Source organism: Vulpes vulpes, chromosome 7 (genome assembly GCF_048418805.1).
Source record: "Vulpes vulpes isolate BD-2025 chromosome 7, VulVul3, whole genome shotgun sequence".
Taxonomy (NCBI): Eukaryota; Metazoa; Chordata; class Mammalia; order Carnivora; family Canidae; genus Vulpes; species Vulpes vulpes.
The window spans coordinates 95,992,594-96,015,858 of NC_132786.1; the positions used below are offsets into that span (position 1 = coordinate 95,992,594).

The 23,265-nt window shown below is 37.3% G+C and overlaps 1 protein-coding gene and 1 pseudogene across 1 annotated transcript in view; both read right to left on the reverse strand.

Moving 5' to 3' along the window:
- Positions 1–23,265, reverse strand: part of CRPPA (CDP-L-ribitol pyrophosphorylase A) — a 294,464-nt gene that overhangs the window by 200,759 nt on the left and 70,440 nt on the right. The gene's annotated exons all lie outside the window — the stretch shown is intronic.
- On the reverse strand, positions 4,260–20,727 carry LOC112915790 (Y-box-binding protein 1-like; annotated as a pseudogene).

Sequence of the window (23,265 nt, forward strand, 5' to 3'; positions counted from 1 at the left end):
ACTTATTTCCTTTTCTTATTAACTAAGAATTCCAGTGCAATGTTGATAAAGGAAAGGCGAAAGAGTACATTTTTGTCTTGTTGCTGATTCATGGGAAACTTCTAGCTTAGCATTAAGGATAATGTTAGCAGGGGAGCCTAAGCACTTTGTTGGTTGAGCGTCTGACTCTTCATTTCAGCTCAGTTCATGATCTAAGTCCTGGGATGGAGCCCCACACTGGGTTCCCCACTCAGCAGGGTGTCTGCTGGTCTTCCTCTCCCTCTGCTTCTCACCCCACTCGCATGCACGTGCACACTCTCTAAAATCTTTAAAAAAGAAAAAAACTGATGTTAGCTATAGGTCATTGTATATAAATTGAGGAAGAACTCCCTCTACTCCTACTTTGCTAGAATTTTATGAATAGGTGCTGGATTTTGTCAAATACTTTTCTTGCATCTTTTGAAATATTTTTTTTTCTTTTTCAGCCTGTGATTGTGATAGATTGTAGTTGATTCTTTTAGAGATGAACTAGCCTTGAATACTTGGGATAAATCTTAGTTGGCTAAAGTCTTAAATTCTTTACATACATTGTTAGATTCCACATGCAAATGTTTTGTTGAGGTTTTTTTCATGTATGTTCATGACATAGTGATGGGTTTTCTTTTCCTGTCATTTTTTTTAAGTATTATTTATTTATTCATAAGAGACACAGACGGGGGGGGGGGGGGGTAGAGACACAGGCAGAGGGAAAAGCAAGCTCCATGCAGCAAACCTGATGTGGGAATCGATCCCAGGACTCCAGGATCACACCCTAAGCCCAAGGCAGGCGCTAAACCGCTGTGCCACCCAGGGATCCCCTTTTCCTGTCATTTCTTTGTCTGCTTTTACTAGTAGGTTGGCATCAGAATGAGTTAGCACTCCCTCCCTCTGCTTCTATCTTCTAGGAGAGGATATAGAGCATTGAAATAATTCCTCTTTAAACATTCGTTAGATTTTACAAACAAAAAATTCGTTAGATTTTAGATTCATTTTCAAATGAATCTGGACTTCATGCTATTTTGGAAAATTATTGATCTATTTCTTTAATAGACTTAAGTCTACTCAGTTTGTCTATTCTAATGTGAGTTTCAGCAGGTCATCTCCCCCAATGTTCCATTTCATCTAGGTTATCAACTGAGGGTAGAGTTATTCATAATATTCTCTCACTATCCTTTTAATTTCTATCAGTTCTATAAAGATGTCCCCAGGTCCCCAGTTAGTAATTTTAGTATTCTCTTCTTTGTGCAGTGTACTCTATTAATCTTTTCCAAAAAACCAACTTTTGGGTTTGATTTTTGTCTTACTATTTTCCATTTAACTCATTTCTGCTCTAGGTTTTATCATCTTCTATTTATTTATAAATTTTTTTGGTCTAATTCCCTAATATGGAATTTTAGATTATCATTTAGATGCTTCTTTTCTAGAATTCAACACTATGCATGCATGTACTACATGTACATTCAACACTATATATTTTCCTTTAAGGACTGCTTCTGCTGTATTTCAAAATAAGTGTTTCCATTTGTGTTTTAGTTCAAAATTCTTTAAATTTCACCTGCACCTGTATTATTGAGGACAGCAGTCTGTCCTGTGGCCTCACTTCTGACCCATCTAAAAAGAGTTGCTGATTTTTCAGTTTGCTCAACTTTTTGGTTGTTCATCAAAAAGACTGACCATTTCTAACTCTTTGCATACATAGGAAAATAAAAGCTCCTCCATGCACTCTTTCTCAGGATCTGGTGCTCCACCACAAAACTGGGAAGTACATTGGGATGCCTGAGTGGCTCAGCAGCTGAGCGTCTGCCTTCCGCCCAGCACGTGATCCCAGAGACGGGATCAAGTGACACATCAGGCTCACTGTATGGAGCCTGCTTCTCTCTCTGCCTATGTCTCTGCCTCTCTGTGTGTTTCTCATGAATAAATAAATCTTAAAAAAAAAAAAAAACTTGGAAGTATAGTAGGTAAACTGAAGACATAGGATATAGTAAGCATGATATCCTAACACAGAAGTGGAATCTCAAGATGATTGCTATCACACGGCAGAATGAGAAATCAAGGCAAAGAAGGCATTGTGCCTCTGTAGGAGTAGCACCTACAAATGGAAAGAAATTCATAGACACAGTTTAAGAACAAATAGAATCTCTTTGGAAAGGACATGTACACACTGTCCTTGTATATCCTATTGAAAAAAACTCATGCAACATTTATACAATATAATGTAATACGCAACATCAGTATTATATTCCCAAGAAATATATGCTTCCAAGTTAAGGATTTTGTCTCAAAACATACGTTTAAAACTTTCAAAAAATGGGATGCCTGGGTGGCTCAGTGGTAGAGCATCTGCCTTCAGCCCAGAGAGTGATCCTGGAGTTCCAAGATCGAGTCCCACATCAGGTTCCCTGTATGGAGCCTACTTCTCCCTCAGCCTATGTCTCTGTCTCTCTTCTCTCTATCTCTCATGAATAAATAAAATCTTTTAAAATAAATCAATAATAATTTTTAAAAAATAAAATTTTCAAAAAATCAATCTGATATTCTGGTGATAATTAAAAGTTGCAGAACTTTTAAAAGTCTAAACATGGAACTTGAAAGTAACAGTTTATATGTTACTATATTACAAAATATGAACTCTGTCATCACAGTAAAGGTATTAATTTTCAATTTGGTTTTTTTTTTTAACAAATTAAAGGAACTTGCCAACTGTATATTACAATTTATAATCAGTCCTTAAAGAGTTTGCTGAATTGATGGAAGTATATGTGCACTCAAGAATTTGAGGCCACTTTACCAAGCATTGAAGAGTACAGACACTGAAGTCAGATGGAGTCAGCTGGATCCCAACTGTGATCTGTCCACATGACAAGTCATGGAGAAGATATTTAAGTAGTCTGTTACTTGCTTTGTTCCATTTTGAGAAATGGAGAATGAGAATTACTAAAAGAAACAGATACACGAGCTGTCTGGTGTAGTGTCTAATTTCTGGCTATTCCTTGATAAAGTCTGGATATTAGTTATGAATTTAGATAATTAACTATACAAACTGGGGTTTCATAAGTAGCCAGAAGCTTTGGTAATACCTAATTTTTATGTAAAGTTCCACTTTCCCTATACCAATATTGGAGTATCTCTAACCATATGTACTGAACTTCTCCTTCTGCTTTCCCTTACATCCAGTTTCCATCAAGAAAAATGAGAAAAATTATGATTGTAATTGGAAGAATAAAGGCAGAAAATGAGAAGTGTGTATAACTACCATGAATTCTCAATTGTGACAATTAGAGTAACGTCTATTCATCTATTTTAAAGTACTCTGTAAGTCACACATAGTGGAAGCTTTTTGTTATATATATTGCTTTACTATTTTTTCTGTGTGCGGTAGTAAAGTTCTATGACCAATTCCAAAGTAATAAACCTCCCATACTTTCCAGTCTTTCTTCATGGATCTTCACTCCACAGTTGACCTCCTTCCCTACCCTTTCTACTATATCATCCTGTTATGCTGCAATACATGCAAACCCATTATGTAACAGGCTCATCACCTCCTAGACCTGAAGGTAATACCAAGTGCTTGACATCAGTTTCAAGTGTTATCTACTGCCTTTCCCAACCACCACTTACTTCCAGATGCCCACTGTCCTTCCATGAGAAAATCCTATCCCTCCAGAATTTATGCCGCCTGACAAAATCTTCTAACCTTCATAGTACTATCATCTCTCATACTTCACAGGCTCCACAGTTTTAGGTAGATGGATCAATATTCATTTTTCACTCCAACTACTGACATTACGTTGGCTGAATTCCAAGTTTATATACAAAAACTTTCAAATCCTCTAGAAGCTTCCTTGACCTTTTATCTTCACCTCAACAACTACTTACTGTAATCAATCCTAGAAACGTGGGGTTTTTTTTTGACAATTATTTAAGACCTTTATTAACAGGTGCTTATCATTTATTGACTTTTTCTGGAAAAAAAATCAAATTGTAAACTCTTATTGCAAATTAAAAATGAGGTTACTAAGAATCTTGACCAGATATGAAACAGTTTGAAAACTTTTTAAAAGGTGTTGAGAAAAACGAGGCTTTTTTCAAACACATTATTATCAAAAGGATGTCTTTAGATAAAAAATAATAAAAGTGCCATGTTGCATAGATGAAACAGATAGTTCTACTAGTATCTATCTGGTCTATGGCCAAAAAGCAAGCACTTAAGGTCTTCAGCTCCAGTCTTTTGTTCTTTCCTACACTGGAATTTCATCTTCATTTCTTCGTGTTGGATGACTAAACCAGGTGATGGTAGAGACGGATTGGTAAATCCGTATTTGCTCAGCCCCGCCCTGCTCAGCCTCCAGAGCAGATGGATTCTAAGCTGTTGGATGGGCTGCTTTTGTCTGTCATCTTGTGGTTTAGGGTTTTCTGGGCATCCACGTCTGTAATTGAAACTGCAGCGGTACTGACACTGAGGTGGCCACTGACCTTGGGTCTTAAGTCCTTCATTTTCTTGATGTTCTTCATTATCCTTCTCACTAGACTGTCTTTGTTCAGGAGACCCCAGAAGGATGGCTGTCTATAACCTCCATAACCACAGTACACATTGTCTCACTGGTCCACCTTGCTCTCCTCCGCCCTGGTTGTCAGCACATTCCACCATGTTCTCCCTGCACAGGAGTGTTGAAATACAGGTGGGGGGAGGCCCACAGGGTCTCTGTAGTAGTAAGGTGGGAACCGCCACCTGCAGTAGGGCCTGTGCTGTGGCGCCTGGCCTTCGCAAGCACTCTCCCATCCCTCAATCTCTCCCCCACTTTCACTATTCTGGTAATTCCACTGGTAACTGCATGGATGATCACTGCAACATTGAAAGGGTCTACACTGCTTACCATCTGCTGCATATTTACTGCCTTGCACCAGAGTTCCAGTAGGGCCTGTCCCATTTGCTGCCTCTGCACCCTTTTCTCCATCATCATCAAACTCCATCTTCTCCATGTCCTACACTATGAAGATACTTTTGTTCTTCTTTATGGCAGTCTGGTGTACAAATATATCTTCCTTGGTGTTCTCTGTTAAGGAAACCATATCTGTTCTTACACTGAACCATTTTACCTTTCCCAAAACCTTTGATGGGATTAGCTTATTGACCCCTTCTGCTGGCACCACTGCCCTTGTTGTCCCCTTTGATTTGGGCAATACCGAGCAGGGGTAGAGGTGGCTGGTGGGTCCCAGCGACCAGGACTGACCCAGCTTCTGGGCAGCTGCATCTCCTCAGGTGTGACAGTAACTAACCTTGAATCTGCTCTCCGGCTCATCCTACAGACCCAACCCTCGAAACTTTTATTTTTTCCTTTTATCCTATGGATCCTTTATTTCAATTGCTTTTGTCTTTTTTTAATTCAAGCATAGAGACACAAAATGTTACATTAGTTTCAGGTACAGTGATTCAACAAGTATATACATTTTGCTCGGGTCACAAGTGTAGCTACCATCTGTCACTATAGGACACTTTTACAATACCATTGACTACATTCCCTATGCTGTACTTTTTATCCTAGTGACTTACACATTCATTAACTGGAACTCTGTGCCTCCCAATCCCTTCATCCATTCTGCCAGCCCCACATACATATCCTTTCCTTTGGCAGTCACCTGTCAACTCGAGTTTACCTGTATCTGTGGCTCCTCTGATATTTTTAATTTCTACAATTCAAGTCTCTGACTAGAACCTCCTATCCATCATTTCTTTTACTCTCTCCTCACATTAAACTTGCCATTTTACCTCATTGAGACCTCCAACACTATAAAATTACCATTTGATCTTGACTGGAAAACTTTTATTTTCTTAGACTGCCCTTAAAAAAAAAAAAAAAGAATCAGCAAACTATAATTGAAGGCATTAAAAATTTATCAGTAGTTGCCTCCATCTATTATCTACTAGATCTCCTTTATAGACTCCAACTATAAATCAATCATTGTTCCATTCCTTGCATTTTCAATTTATATTTTTATCAGTTTTAAGTGAACATAGTTTGAAGAACCAAATATCTTTACATGATTTGTTACAAGAAAAGTTTACCTCACCCCCTTCACTCTAATTTGTCTCCCCCAGATAAAATTATCTTTCCTTCTTTCAACTGATTTAGTATTTGCTTCCATGTTTAACAGTCAACTATTGTAGCAGTACAAATATACGATCTCAGTGGCATATGGTAATAAGCTTCTATCTCAGTCACAAAGCTAGGAGTTGGCTGAGATGATTGTGCTTCAAGCTGCAGTGCTGTGAGCTGGCTGTAGCAGCTCTGACCCATTGATCACCCTCTGCAAGACAGACTGGAGGGGCTGCAACCAAACAGTGTATGCCTTCCTAACGGCAATACTGGAACCACAGCAGAGCAAGCCCAACTGTAAATCACACTTAAGCCTCTGCCTACATCATGTCTACTAAAATTCAAAGTCAAGAGACCCAATCCAGAATCAACCACCAGGGAAATATATTTCACTCACCAAGAGGCCAGGGCCAGAGCACATGAGCTGAACAGTGTCAGACGACTGAAAAACTGGGGTCAACTAACCTACTTACCACAACATACCTCTAACCATACTTGGGATACTACCTTTCTATCTTCTGAATTGGCCCCTCTATTGAAGAATTAATTCTGTCCCCTCTCCTCCCAACCTCATACACTAATACTTACCATTCCCCATCACTCAAAAGTCATAATTTTGGTTAAATCAGCCATCACTGACTATGTAAACATTCCTCCCAGCTAAGTCATATAATTCCCTTCTTACACATTCCTTTGTCTTCCCTGGAATTGGAACTTATCTTTTAAACTAAGTGTTTGGTTTTCTATATACTTATGACTCATTCAACAGCTAACACTTAGGTATTTGTTTAGTTCTACTCTTAAGATGTTTGGACACAAAGCACTTCCCCAATTTTATATTCCTGAAGTAATCACCCTTGGAGTCTTCTGAGCTTTCTCAATCAACATGGACTGTTTGTTCTCTGCTAGTCACACAGTTATCAATCTAAAATCTGCCTGTACCATCATTGTGGGGATAACCTACATCTCTCCTGCCATGGATCTCTTATCTTCTGTATCCCATGTAGTCTGTCTTGAATAACTACTACATTTTTGTGGAACAAATCCTGTAATAGTTTTCTGAAAAGAGGTAAGTTTTTAAATCACTTTTTACTGCCTCACTTCCTTTAGTTTTTTGTTTTTTTGTTTTTTTACAACTTTTGTTGTTGAGTATTGGCTCTTTGATTGGACTTCTAATTTTCTCTTTCCTGTATTTCATACTTTTGTCCTTTGGGAAAGAGTTTCTCAGATTTCCTTTTTATCCTAGATCTTTTATTCTCTAAATGGTTTTTTGGTGTTTTGGGTTTTTTTTTGTTTTTAGCATTTTGAACTTGTTTCATGTTGGCAGTAACTTGATCTTTTTAATGACATTTACTTAAAAAAAAAAAGTTTGTTTTCCAGCCTATTTGCTATATCCTCCATGTTCTCTTTTGTTTCATTCTCTATCTTCCACAGTAATTCTGTGAAGAGCATTCTTTAAATGGTCCAGTAATACTTGTCAGCCTGTATTTAAGAGTGGAGGATTCAAAAGCTATTAAGCCATGAGGGTAGAGTTGGATTTTGCAAACAGTAAGCTTCACCATAGTGTGAGGGGATCAAATTGTTTATAGGGGAACCTCTGTAGTTAGTATTTTCAGGTCTTTATTTTTAAACTGGATAGATTCTCCAAACAAATTCTTTCCATTTTCAGCCAAGAAGAAAAGCAAAGCCACAGGATACTGACTGCTGATTGGGGCAAGGGCCATGACCTTCCCCATTGAGCCAGTAGTAAGCACATGGTCTCTAAGTCACTATTTCAGGTAAGGCAATCATTCTTCTGCTGTACCCAATGTTTTCCCAGACACAGAATACTTCACCCTCCATCTTTTCTTGTCTTGGGGTAGGAATTGAGTTGTGGAGAGGAGAGGATGAGTTACACATCACACTGCTTCTTTAACAATTTTTAGTAATCTCTCCTTAAGTTCTCCACTCCCACTCAATTCTAAAGGTGCTGTCAGGCCCTCAACTTTTGGGGAACTCTCCTGTAGATCATTTTAATTCCTAGCTTTCCCTATCACTCTCTTACAATTGAATCTTCTCACATCTAGTGTGCCAGTTACTATTAATTCGCCTGCTTTCTGGCTATTTGTTTACCACTGTCCCCCCTTATTATCCTTATTCTGGGGGTCTGTTTCTAATCACTTTCTAGTAGATTTTTTAAAGATTTTATTTGTGAGAGAATTAATGAGCATGGGGAAGGGCAGAGGGAGAAGCAGACGCCCCACTGAGCAGGGAGCCTGATGTGGGGCTCCATCCCAGGACCCCAAGATTGTGACCCAAGCCAAAGGCAGACGTTTAATAGACAGCCACCCAGGTGCCTGGCTTTCTAGTAGCTTCAAATTAGGTTTCAGGAATTATCAAAATTATCCAAGTGTTCAGTCGGTTAGGTTTATCCAGAAGCTGGAGTATGTGCATTTTAATTTCAAATTGTTTTCCATAAAGGTGGTTTCAATTTATATTCCCATAAACAGTATATGAGAATGTAGCAAAGTTGTTAACATGAGGCCTCAGAGGGATTGAAAGACCTATGAATAAAAGTATTTTGAGTATAATGCAGTTATTTTTCTGGGAAAGGATTCCTCCAGTCTGAACTTTTATAATACACACTGAAGCTTGAATCCATTGTTTTATGGTAATTGTGTCATGGTCCGTGGCTACAAATAATCCAATTATCTATCTATCCTTCCAGCTTTAACATCATTCACAGTATTATTTTTGCAAGGCAGCCTGGGAAGTTTGCCCAACAAAGAACAATATATACATTAGAGAAAAACTAAATCAAAGGCATGCATGCACAGGTTTCTCACTCTGCAGTTACAGATCCATGCTCAGAATGTTTCAAGTAGAAACAAAATAGCCTATCTTACAATTAGGTAAACAATGAACACCTGCATTCCATTTATCATCTGAAAATCAAATTTTAAGCATTTTGCATACATTTACATTGTTTGAATTATGCAATGTATTCTAGAATTGCACAGAGACAGTTATCCAAGAAGCTTCGTTCTTACAATTTATCAGATCATTTCATGAATAAATAAGCAATTTCAGACTAAGTCCGTATGAGGCTGATAATATAGAAGCAATTCTCATGCTTCAGGAAAGAAATTACCAACGAACCTGGCCAAGGACAGGATTTCTTTGTGTACAAGTTTTTAAATGAGTTTACATAAAATTATACTCCTCAGAGGTTTAAGTACCTATCAACTGAAAACAAATGGTCAATTTATCACTTAGAGACAAATACCATCCATACGTATCAGTTGACCACTACCCTAGAAGATTTTTATTTCTTCTTTGGCCTTCAGATAAATGAAAAAATTAAGATGGGAAAATGAATTACACCAATAAGTCTAAAATAGTAGTATATTTAGCCATTCTGTTGACCTTCACAATCAAATATTGTCAAGCACTATTAAAAACTTTCACTGGAATATTCTATTATTCACTCTTATGGATCATCTTTGGAAACGTAAACTGATAAAAGGCTAGTAATAAAATTAAGATTAGAATATTGCCCAGAAACACACTGAGTGAACATATTACACATGTATTATCCAGACCATATAAATTAAGGAAAAAATGGAAACCCTTTGTCATTATCCCACCTCAGAGACAAGGCAGCTTTAAATTTATGAACAGAGAACTATTACAAGGCCACTTCTAGAATATCAAGAGATCATGGTATCTGAAGTAAGTCCAGGAAATTCAAAGAAGGGAGAATTCAAAGCTTCAAGTTATTTCAGTAGCTATATGATTGGTGACATGGTTACCCAGACTGAAAGATATAGAATAAAGAGGAGACTAAGCTATTGGCATCAGTTACATCTAAGTTACCTGCAAGACATCTAGTAAAAATATTAAGAAGTTGTAAATACATACCAAACATTCATGAGGGAAAACATGAAAAGGAATGATCAGAAAAGGTGAAGAACATCTGGACATTTACTAAGCAAATATTTATGGAAAATTTACCAAGCATGAAATACTATAGATACTGAGGAGGAGGAATAAAGCTGGGAAAAATCATATAGGCAAATTTAAAACAAGGAGATCACATGCTTATCAGAAGTATGTTCATAGGCTGGGAGAACCAAAGAGAACCACCAATCATTTCTTGAGATTATTTTGTTTTAATTGACACATTGTGTAAGTTGCAAAAAAAATTAACTGGAGTTCAGTGTAAGCAATTACAACTTTAACAATCTGCTTTAAACCTTAGACACTGTCTGAAGTCCTTTATTGACAAGTACAGTTTTAAAAATAACCTGCCTTCTACCCAACTTGTCCAATAGCTTCTTTTTTTTTATTTCTTTTAAAGATTTTACTTACTTATTCATGAGAGAGAGAGAGATAGACAGAGAGGGAGAGACACAGGCAGGGGGACAAGCAGGCTCCATGCAGGGAGACTGATGTGGGACTCAATCCTGGGACTCCAGGATCATGCCCTGAGCCAAAGGCAGATGCTCAACCACTGAGCCACCCAGGCGTCCTGTCCAATAACTTCTTTCTGATCCAGTCCTTGTAATAATTTAGTATACTCAGTCTTCTCTCTAATTTTCTCTTATTTCCCTTGATAGTTTCACACCTTTACAAGTCTTTCACTTTGCAATTTAGTTCCCTCAGCACTCTAAGCTGACACATTATCTATGACACTCTGTTTTTTTTCATAGACTGTTCTTTTGGGTCTATATCCTCCAATCATGAGACAAGTCATATCTAAGGAGTGGGAATTAAAGCCACCTGAACAGTATACCACTGCAGTGAAAATCAACCCCCAAATAGCTAATTCAGCAATAAAATGAAACTAAGGACTGATACATACAACAGCATGAATGAATCTCAAAATCATTTCACTTTACTATAATAAACCAGACACAAAAGACTGCACATCTTTGATTTCATTTGTATGACATGATAGATGGTGAAAAACTGTAGAGACAGGAAACAGATCCATGATGGCTCAAGTTTGAGGATACAGAAAAAGAATTCAGTGCAAATTTGGCCATCTGATTTGTATTATCCAATAGAAAGCAGAAGTGACGACATCCCAGTAGAAAATCTGAGCTTTAAGAAACCTGTGTTTCCACTTTCTTATACCTCTGCCATCTCCATAAAAGAATATGCCTGAAGACTGCTGGTCAAAGAAGAGTGAAAAATGGTAAACTGTTCAGCCTATGTACACCTCCAGTGTGAGGCAGAGCTACCCCAAAACGCAGCTATCTAGCCAAGTCCATGATCAGAACCTCAGCTAACCCATAGATACATGAGCATAAATTGATTAACGATGGACTACCATGTTCATGGATGGTTTAGCACACAACAAACTAAGTTGTTGAAAAAGCTTTTTTTTTTTTAACTTACCAACAACTAGGAAGACCTCAATGAATATATTATTAAATAACTCTAAATAATAAACCACAAATATGTGCAAGAGGAGTCTCAAAAATGTTATACAAAAAGTCACATAGAAATATTACCATTACGGTTCTCTTCATAAAAACATTCAAAGCCAAACAATTTTAGGACACTTTGCTTATGTATTAAGACTATAAAAGAAGGCAAGAATATTATTAACACAAAATTAAATAGGAGCAAAGAAACACAGTGAGGACAGGGATGCAAACAAAAAAGAGCACACTAGGGCAGCCCCGGTGGCTCAGCGGTTTAGCGCCGCCTTCAGCCCGGGGTGGGATCCTGGAGACCCAGGATTGAGTCCCATGTCGGGCTCCCTGCATGGAGCCTGCTTCTCCCTCTGCCTGTGTCTCTGCCTCTCTATCTCATGAATAAATAAATCTTTAAAAAAGAAAAGAGCACACTAAAGATGTCTAATAATATACTTGCAATACTCCATAAGCGGATGATAAAAACAAAATTAAACACCTCTTTGTCTTTAAATCAGTCTATCAGATATTTAATACATACTAAGGAATGTATTATATCAAATATGTATGTATTATATCAAATATGCTTATTAACACACATATCCACAAATATCTTGCTGAGCAGACCACGAACTAAGTCCTGTATACCTGCCCCTCCTCCACAGAGAGCTAAACTGCTATCCCTGGGCAGGATGAACTTCACAGCACAGACAGCTATAGATTGGAAAGGAATTATTATAGCAGGATCACCTAGGCACACTAGAAGATCATCTAGGAACACCAGGATCATAACATTTCTTCTGTAATAATTAGCATCCTATTCTGAGGAATGTGATAAAACTCCTTAGTTATACAAGGAGTTAAGATTTTGTTATCAACAAGTATAAAACAAGGGATTGAAAACACAGCCCAATAAGTAGATCACTTTCTGCACAGTCTCTGTATGTTCTATGGATTGCATCATGGATCAGCAGAGTATGCAAACAACAATGACTCCAGGCCATCGGATCACCCTTTGATGTGCCTAGACCCTTGTGTTTCATATACTACACTGGCCCTTGCCACTCACTCTCTCCATTATGCAAGAAAAAGGAGATAAGAGACAGTGTTATCTGCCCACGATATAACACCTGAGTTGTCGAAGAACAATTCTAATGTCATACTCATTTTTTATCTCAGTAGTGGAAATGCCTACAACATTGTGAGGTTTTTAGTACTGCCCTAATTTCCCTGCTTTTGTTCCCATGATTAGGACATCATCAGATGACATACTATAGACTTGAAATTATTTTTAGTACATATACTGGGACCCCACTCCCCCCTTTTTTAAAGGAAATGCCTAATCCACAGTCTTAGCTAAAGAAGCATCAACCTTGTTTTACTTCCTGTCATTTTATTTCCTGTTCAATCTATTGGTAGAGACCTATCCTCAGAGTAACCAATCTATCAGATGATCTATGGCTTATGATCTGAGTGAATAAATAAAACAGAGTAAATCACATTCCATCTGCAAGAAATTTGAACTACAACATAATAAAATAATCTGCAAGTTGGGCAAGGAAGCCAAACCTGAAAAGGTGCACATTCTTCTTATGACTGAAGAGCTATAGTAACTAAAGCTCAAGTTACAGGAAACAGAAATCAAATTAAGCAGAGGAACAGCTTTTAAAAAAATTGATTTATCATAAAGCAACAAAAAATCTGGCTTGAATAATGGTCTCAACAACTTGCCAGTTACCAATTATATTGTTCTAGAAACATACAGGTCTTTCTTTAAAAACTTGAAGTCTCTCTTTTTTTGCAAACATGAGATAGGGAGATTCCCTGGACATTGGAAAGTTACAGCATCAGTAAGAATTCTTAATAGAAGCAATTACCTTAAAATTCTCCCGCAAGACTGGTGACTGTGTAACCACAAGAACATCACTGATGATCATTTGTAAGTATGGCCATTTATCCAAAATCCTTTTCCAAACCAAAATGACAAGTATCAGACTGAAACTCTCTAAGAATACACCCTAGTACCTCTTTCACAATACATGTGAAACCTGCAGTCTCAGCTTAACATCGGCATGAACATGAATAGAATCTTCTATGGTATTTAGTGGTTCTAGAGTACCTTACATTATCTAAGATTCAAAGGATTTCTTTTTTAACTGTAAATACATGTACACAGAATACATCTACTATGCAACCAACATCAAAAGGAATGATACTTACTTTTAAAATCACATGTCCTATAACAGTGGACTTGGCAACATAAAAGGAAATGATAGTCCGTCCAAAAACTGTTAGAAATTTAATCTTTATGCTAAAAAAAAAATGGTCTAATAACACTCCTTCATAACAAAGATTAGAATATATTTTAATTAAGAAAAACTAGAGGAAAAAAAGTTCAGTAACAGCACTAAGAATTTAGGACTCCTACCCACCCTCAGGTCTCATTCCTCTGAAGCAAATGCAGTCCCTCCTTGATTAATCATAATTATTAATGTGATTAATACCCTGAGTGTTGACAATTATTCCTTGCTATTCAATGTAAGCAAAAGCACATTCTTTCCTCAAAAGGATTTTCATGATACTAAAAAGACATCTAACAGACACAGGCCTAAATACAAAAAAAAAAAAAAAAATCAAAAAACCCAGCTGATTAGTTTTCATTGTGAAAGTAAGAGTAGAAGGAAACATATATAGAAGCTGAAGAAGGAAATTTCTCTTAAAATGTGGGGATGTCCTAGGATTTAGATCATCTGTCCTACAAAGCCCATCACAGAGTTACTGTTTCTCTAGGGAATCCTCATATAGGATTTAAGAGCCATCAAATCCATTGTGAGCTAAAAATTATCTTAATTTGTAGGCACTGAGATGACAGAAAAGCTGAAGCAACATTCCTGGAAAGAACTGACTTATATTTCATTAATTTTGCATGTGTAACGTTTTGAGGTTAAGATAGAAATTCAAAACATACCTGCAGCATTTTCCCCCAATCTTGTGGTGTTTATGTTGTGTGGGGTTTTTCCACTAAGTGTGCTTGTGAAAGATAACTCTAAATTGGATCAATTTGGGACCAACTTTGTCTAGTGCCTGAAAACTACCAAATTATGGGGAAAAAAAGCCATCTTCTTTTCCCTGACTAGTTTCCACTTGCCTTGCTGCAATGTCAAAGCAAACCAGGAATTTGAATCTTGATGTCTTTCTAGGTTGTAACAGAGTGAAAATAAATGCCTGGAATAGGACATTGCAGTTCATTTTTACATTTTAACTTTGTCCCATTTTTCCTCAAAGAGTAGAAATATTTCACAGCATCTTTTCAAATATCCACCTGACAGAGATAGTTTTCCTTTCTCATTTCCAATACTGGGGAGGGCTCCAATTCACTCCAGGTGAAATTATCTTCAAATAGATCACAGCCTAGGGAGAAACAAGGGAAGGTGGCCAGGACTCAGTGGTGTCAAGTAACAAGCACCTTGAGTTCTGTGGGTCAGAGTGCATCTTGTGCAGCCAAAAAAAAAAAAAAAAGGTAATTCCTAGGGAATAGCTGTTGGAGATAAGCATGTGCTCTCCCCAGGGTAAAGTACTCTTTCTTTCAAATAGTCCTTTCATTCAAAACGTTCCTCAAGGTAAACAGTGTTTTTCATCTTGAAATTTTTATGTTAGTATATTTATGTCAATATGTACGTATCCTTATCTACATATATTTTATCAATATATGCACTAAAGAGGAAGGGGAAGCTCCTTGGCTCAGCAATAAAGGTGCAAATGCGCAACATCCACTCATCCTACCTTACTTTACCAGAAGTGGAAATTCAACACAGGACAAGGGTGTGTCCCATCACAGACTTGCTACAAAATGCTAGGCCACACTCAGCACCACACACTGCTTTTGCCTCAGGCTACATTCCTCTCCGCCTGTTACTCTCTTCTCCATTCTCCATAAAGCTCAGAGGCTTCCTGTTCTAACTTCTCTCATCTATTTTTAAAAGTCACATATGTATTTCACATTAGACAGTAATTAACCACAGTCACTATAGAAGCCTTAGTGGGGGAAAAACGTCTCCCAATTCATCTAGGCTACCCCGAGGGTTTTTTTATTTTATTTCTTTTTTTAAACTTAATTCAGTCTCCTGAGAGATTCTAGAACCCTGCTGTAACTTTTAACTGAAGGGTTTATACATCCTGGGTATTTCATTAGGTAAATACTCTGGTTAAATGAATAATAATCTAAAGAGAGTACATTCAAAATACCACCAGTCTTGCTTCAAATTCTGTTAGAAACACTCAAGCACTATACCTTGTGTAGTCAGAATACTCTTGCGGACGAATGCATAAGTTGCTGCTTTGTTTTTTAACAATCAGATCTGTCTGTACTTACATCTTGCTGATGAAATTCTCTCTGCTATATTTTGAGGGAGAAAACAGTAATTTGGTTGTTACAGGTTTTTTTTTTAATGTTTTTATTTACCTTTTGACTCCCTTCATCCATTTATCCTACCTACTCCTCACCTCCTACCCTGGCAACTACCTATCCCTTCTCTGTAACCATTAGCTTGAGTTTTGTTTTTCAGATTCCACATGAGACAGATTCTCTTTATTCACCATCTATAGGCACTTTGGTTGTTTCCATGTGTTGGCTATTATAAATAATTCTGCAATGAATGTAGGAGTACAGGTATCCCTTTTGAGGGTTTTGCTTTGCTTTTGATAACTACTCAGAAGCAGAAGTGCTGAATCATGGTAGTTCTTTAACCAAGTAACCTCCATATGCTTTTCTGGTGTGGCTGCACCAATTTATGTTCCATCAACAGTGCAGAAGGATTCCATCTTCGCATCCACACCAGCCTTTGTTATTTCTTGGCTCTTTAATAATGGTCATTCTGACTGGTGTGAGAGGGTAGCTCATTGTGGTTCTGATTCTCATTTCCTTGATTTGTCATATTGAGCATTTTTTCATGTACTTTTTGGCCAGCTGCATGTCTTCTTGAAAAATGTATTGAGATTATCTGCTTATATTTTTAGGTATTTTTCTATTGAGTTGTAGGGGTTCATTATTTTTTATATAAACTGCTTATTAGACACATGATTTGTAAATATGTCCTTCCATTCAGTAGGTTTGTATTTTGTTTTTTTCCCCTTCACAGTGTAGAAGCTTTTCAGTTTGATGTAGTCTCCACATATTTCTATGTCTACTGTTCTTGTTTTTGGTGTCAGATCACGTCAAGGAGCCTACTACCTCTGCTGGCTTATAGTTTTATGGTCAGGTCTTACGCTCAAGCCTTCAGTCCATTTTTCAGTTACTTTTTGTGTATTGTACAAGATAGTCATCAAGTCTTCACATTATACATACGGCTATCTGGTGTCACCAACACCACTTATTGGAAAGACTGTCCTGTCCCATGTGTTCTTGACTGGTCATAAAGTGATCATATACATGTATGTCTATTTCTGGGCTCTGTTCCATTGATACTATATGTGTATGATAACAGTGTTTTAGTTACTATAGTTTTGTAATGTAGTTTGCAGTCAAGAAGCATAATGCCTCCACATTTGTTCTTTCTCAAGACTGCTTTGGCTACTCAGAGTCTTCTGTGGTTCTGTACAAATTTTAGGATAATTTCTTCTATTTCTGTGAAAAAATGCTGTTGGAACCTTGATAGGGATTGCAAAGAATCTATAGATTGCTTTTGGTATGGACATCCTAAATATTGATTCTTCTAATCCATCAGCATGAAAATTTCTCATTTACGTCTTCAATCTCCTTCCTTACTATCCTTGTTTTCAATACTTATATCTTTCACCTCATTGGTTAAGTTGTTCCTATAGATTTTATTCTTTTTGATGCAATTGTACATGGGATTTTCTTAGTTATTAGTATATGGAAACAAGTCTGTGTTTTGATTTTATCTTCTGTAACTTTATTGAATTTATTCATTATAATACTTTTTTGGTGGACTGTTAAGAGTTTATTACCTATGACATGTTGTCATCTGCAAATGAGTAATTTTCTTCCTTTCCAATTACATGCTTCCCCCACTTTTTCTTCTTCTTAATTGCTGTGGCTAGAACTTCAAAGCAATGTTGCAGGAAAGTGGGTATACTGAGCTTTCTTGTCTTGTTTCTTATCTTAGAGGAAAGGCTTTCAACTTTTCATCATTGGGTATGATGGTTTATGTGGGCTTGTCATCTAGGTCCTTTATTATGTTGAAGTACATTTCCTCCATAAACCCTCTACTTTGTTGATTTACCAAAAATGGAAGATGATCGTGATGTTTATATTTCATTTTGTTAATGTGATGTATCACATAGACTCATTCATAGACGGTGACCCATTCTTCCACTACTGAAATAAAACCCCTGATAGTTGTGAATAGTGCTTTCAATGTGTTGCTGCTTTCAGTTTGCTCATGTTTTATTTAGGATTTTGGCATTGTGTTCAGAGATACTGGCCTATATTTTTTTATTTTCTTGTGGTGTTTTTCTCTTGTTTTCATATCAAGGGAATTCTGGCCTCATGTGTTAGAAGATTTCCCTTTCTATTTTTTGGATGATTTTTGAAAAAAAGGGTTGATAGTCTTTAAAAATTCATGCAGTCTACCAAATATTTTATCTAAACCTACTTTTAGAATATAGAAATCATATCCTCCAGGTTGCATATAGTCAATATTTGAAAAAATACATTTACTTCAATTTGAAGGTATTACACACATGTGGAAGATTAACTCCTTAGAGGCACTGCTTCAGACTGTGCCCAGTCCTTTTCTTCTCTTTGTAAACTGCATATAATACAAACCTACTGAAATCCGACACACATGTATGCATGCACAAAGACAAGAAAAGTCAGGGATTTTATGGAAAGATCAAACTCAAAATTATGTCTTTTCTAAAAACAATCTCTTAAATTGTTAAAGACAACAAGCTTAAAGAAAATTTAATTCTCATTTGGTTACAATCACAGGAAGACCTATAAAGGTCAAGTATCTAGAAACCATGATGTAAGCCACAAGTATATGAAATACTGCATTAAGTTCTGTGGTCTTTTCAATCAGATTAGACTAGAAAATATTCTTGGCTTGTTTCAAAAGGTTTCAATAGCTTTCCTTGAATTTACAAACCTAGAAATGGTCCATCACCAAGAATCAGGAGCTCAAAATTCTATTTCCAGTTTCCTGTAGCCTTCTTCCTTCCAAGTGGTAAGTCCTCTATGAAATCATATTACTTTAAAGAAAATAAAATGTACTAATTCATTACACATACGTATACATTAACAATCGCCATATGTCTGGAACTGAAAGAAGCAGTAAAAACCAGCTCACTGTATTCTTAAAGTTCTACAGCACAACTGAAAATTTAGTTGTTGGGGATCCCTGGGTGGCTCAGTGGTTTAGTGCCTGTCTTCGGCCCAGGACGTGGCCTAGGGTCTCAGAATCGAGTCCCACATCAGGCTCCCTGCATGGAGCCTGCTTCTGCTGCTGCCTGTGTCTCTGCCTCTCTCTCTCTCTCTCTCTCTCTCTCTCTCTCTCTCTCATGAATAAATAAATAAAACCTTTAAAAAAATATTTTGCCAATTTATTAACCCCTCATTATATAAGAAGTATGGTTATGAGGCAGCTTAACAAAACTAAGTACATTTCTACTATTTAGCAAAGTATGTAAGTATGCCTTTACCTCTGTTACCACTACTCACCTATGCTTATCTTCTCTTTAACTTTAGTTGAAATAAAAAGTTAAAGTGAATAAAATTGCCAAGAGGTCCACCAGTTTCTTGTGTAGAAATGGTATTTGTTTCCTAGGGTATTACCAGCAGAAAATGCTCCTTAAGTGAGTAAGTTTGGGAAATGCTAGCTTAAAGTTTAGCAACTTCACTTCAGTCTTTGGTTACAAATATCCATTTTAGAGTGGGAAATATCAGAAAGGGAGACAGAACATGAGAGACTCCTAACTCTGGGAAACGAACTAGGGGTGGGGGAAGGGGAGGTGGGCGGGAGGTGGGGGCGACTGGGTGACAGGAACTGAGGGGGGCACTTGATAGGATGAGCACTGGGTGTTATTCTATATGTTGGCAAATTGAACACCAATAAAAAATAAATTTACGGAAAAAAAAATGAATATCCATTTTAAATATTCAAGTCAGGAATATTATGTCTATTATTTCCCAAATATTATTTTACCATGAGACCTTTTCCCAAAGCTTATCTTCAAGAATATTCCATAGAACACAAGTTAGAAAATGATTTAACCCTTCTGAGCTCAGTATTTTCACTCTTTTGCTACAGAATACACTCAAAATCCCCACTGCCTCCAATCAGGCAAATCATATTTAGTGGTAATTAAAAGGCAAAACAGGGGATCCCTGGGTGGCGCAGCGGTTTAGCGCCTGCCTTTGGCCCAGGGCACTATCCTGGAGACCCGGGATCGAGTCCCACGTTGGGCTCCCGGTGCTGGAGCCTGCTTCTCCCTCTGCCTGTGTCTCTGCCTCTCTCTCTCTCTCTCTCTCTCTCTGTGTGTGACTATCATAAAAAATAAAAATAAATAAATAAATAAATAAATAAATAAATAAAGGCAAAACAAGGCACAAACATACATTTTAGAGAAGTATATTTCCAACTTAAAGAAAAAGACATTCACAAGATGTTTACTTAGTATCAAAATATAATTAGTAATTAACATGGTGGATATGGCAAGCAAACAGTATATGGTCAGGAATCAACTTTGGTATATTTGGCTCTTGCATATTTGACTTGACACTCCTAAACTCAGAATTCTGAGACAACAGTCATGTAAAAAAAAAAAAAAAAAAAAATCAAGTAATATTGTTACTTGTTGAAGGTACTAAATCAAGTAATATAGTTACTTGTTGAGGGCACCAAAATTCTTTTCTCCATAAAAGCAACAAGAACACTGACAGATATTAAAATTAACTTCTTCAGAACTCTGGAAATTAAAGCCATGTGATAGTCTATGTAATGTTTGCTCCAGTAGCTAATGCAGGATCTTGGATTTAAAAAAGAAGAAGAAGAAAACACAGTGAACATGTGGCATTTTAACTTACCCAGCTCTCCCCAACCCCCACCCGACAGTCTCTTCTGAGCATCATGGTCATCTTGAAAACCAATAGCCTGCAACCACAGTGTAAAACAGAAGCCTAGCAACCACTGGATATGGCAAAACAGAATTGGAGCTTCTCCAAATTCTAATCCCCAGGTAACTGCCATAGTTTCATCCCTTCCCCTGTCCCCAAGTTCCCTGAAAAACCTAAATTCCAAGTTTTGTTTTTATTTGACTTATGTCAGAGATTTCCAGCATAGTGTTTCCCCGGGAGCATGTGCTAAAAATTATCAGCAGTAATTGCTTACCACAGCAGTCCCTAATATGGTGGTAGCAACTGAAGCAAACCATAAGCTAACCTGAACCATTAAAAGAAAAAGCTGAAGAATGACATGTCCATACAAGGCTTTGAAAAGCTCAAATGCTATTCCCAGGTATCTATTCAAGACCATGAACATGCAGAGGGCTGCCCACAGGCCCAGGAAAGACCTGAGAAGGTCCTATGCTCTTACTTCTGATTCATCTTTTGCCTCTTCACAAGCAGCAAGTGAGAACAAAGCCAGAGTTGTAAACCACTTCCCTGAGCATACCAAGTGTGCCCCTATACATAGACACCAGGCAAAGCATGGAACATGCTTTGTTCCGATATTTAAGGAAATCTGTTATCGTTAAGTGACCAAACTATTCCACCAGAGACTTCACTGGCTACATGTGACAACAGAAAAGAATACATGTACTACAGACTTCAAGTAAGTCATTTAACCTATCAATAGTACAAACAAATATCTTCAACAGGGAACTCTAGGAGGGGTGGGTTCAGATTTCCAAAATTGCCATATTACTACAAAGGGCCAATTTTCAACAAAATTAGCCAATACGTCAAGAAACAAGAGCATATGTAAAGAAAAAAAAAAATCACACAATTGTCCTGAGGAAGGCCAGACTTTAGAGTTACTAGTTACTCAAAGTATTTTAAATGTGTTTAACGAGCCAAAGGAAACCATGTCTGAACTCCCTGAAGACAGTGAGAGAACATATTCTAAATGCTAAAAGGCAAAAGACTGTCAACCAAGAATTTTATGTACAAAAAAAAAAAAAATCCTCCATAAATGAAGTACAATATTCCATGTAAGCAAACAGTAATAGAATGCTTTACTAGCCAGCATAGTCTGTAAGCAAAACCAAAGGGAGTCTTTTGAGGCCAAATGAATTAACATTAGACAGCAACCTGAATCTCCACTAACATAACGAGTAGAAATAACTACTTACATTAAAGACAATGTATTTTGTACCCCTTTATTTTTATTTGATTTTATTTATTCATGAGAGACACAGAGAGAGAGGCAGAGACATAAGAAGAGGGAGGAGAAGCAAGCTCCATGCTGGAGCCCTATGTGGGACTTGATTCTGGGACTCTGGGATCACGCCCTGAGCTAAAGGCAGAGGCTCAACTGCTGAGCCACCAAGGCAACCACCCCTTTGTCTGATTTAAAAGGCAACTGCAAAGAACAGTAATCATAAATAAGTATAGAAGGTATACAGTGTATTAAGATGTCATTTTTTTTAATAAATTTTTATTTATTTATGATAGTCACAGAGAGAGAGAGAGAGAGAGAGAGAGAGAGAGAGAGGCAGAGACACAGAGGGAGAAGCAGGCTCCATTCACCAGGAGCCTGGAACTCGATCCCGGGTCTCCAGGATCGCGCCCTGGGCCAAAGGCAGGCGCCAAACCGCTGTGCCACCCAGGGATCCCTAAGATGTCATTTTTATGATAATACAGCATAAAACAGAGAATCCAGTATTGCTTAACCTTTTGTTGTCAATTTACATGTTTTTTTTTTGTTTTTGTTTCAATGCTGAAGAAGTTTTAATTTTAAGAAAATGTATGAGAGACCCACACATTTGCAGTCAGCACTCAATTCTCAAGTAACCAGTTTGGGAACTTTATAAATTTTAGGGGCCTAAGAATGATACTAAAGTATGTAGAATCAGCCCATTTTATATATCAGAAATCCACTTTTTAACAGTACAAGCAATCTGCTGCTAGAGACTATATTTACTGAGGTTATTTCCTTCCAGAATCCAAATAATTTCCTTGAATTCTCCACATCAAGATATAAAGATTTTGTTTAGGTACTGCTAAATTCACTTTCCTATAAAAATGACTTCTTAAAGCCCATCGTATATTTAAGTGTTCCAATGTGTTAATAAACACTTGTAGTAAACTGCCATACCGAAACAAGATAAACAAGAGACAATACATTTCAACTAAAAACATAAACTTGTTCTATAATTTCTTCCATTTTTTTTTTTTTCTGTTTTGTACCAGTCTCCACCTACTGATAGGAATGCTATCAGATACAAATGTCCAGGGGCATTCACCTGGGCCCTGGTGGGCCTCCCACAGGCATCTCCTGTCTCCAAACCAATGTTATAACTGGACCAACCCTGGGGGTCTAAGATGCCAAGACACCCTTCAGCAACAACCATCAGGAAACTTAGGGGAAAAAATAAAAGTTTATCACTTACAAGACTTGGAAATGACATAGCACACCCAGGGCTTTATAGCAAGGTCACAGGTAGAGAGCACACATGCACAGGTAAACAGTTCTGCTGTTTTGAGGTCAAGCATGGGGACTTAAGGTCTTGGAAGCTCAGTTTTTATCGGTAAATTTACAATATAAATGGAAGAATTTAAAGCACAG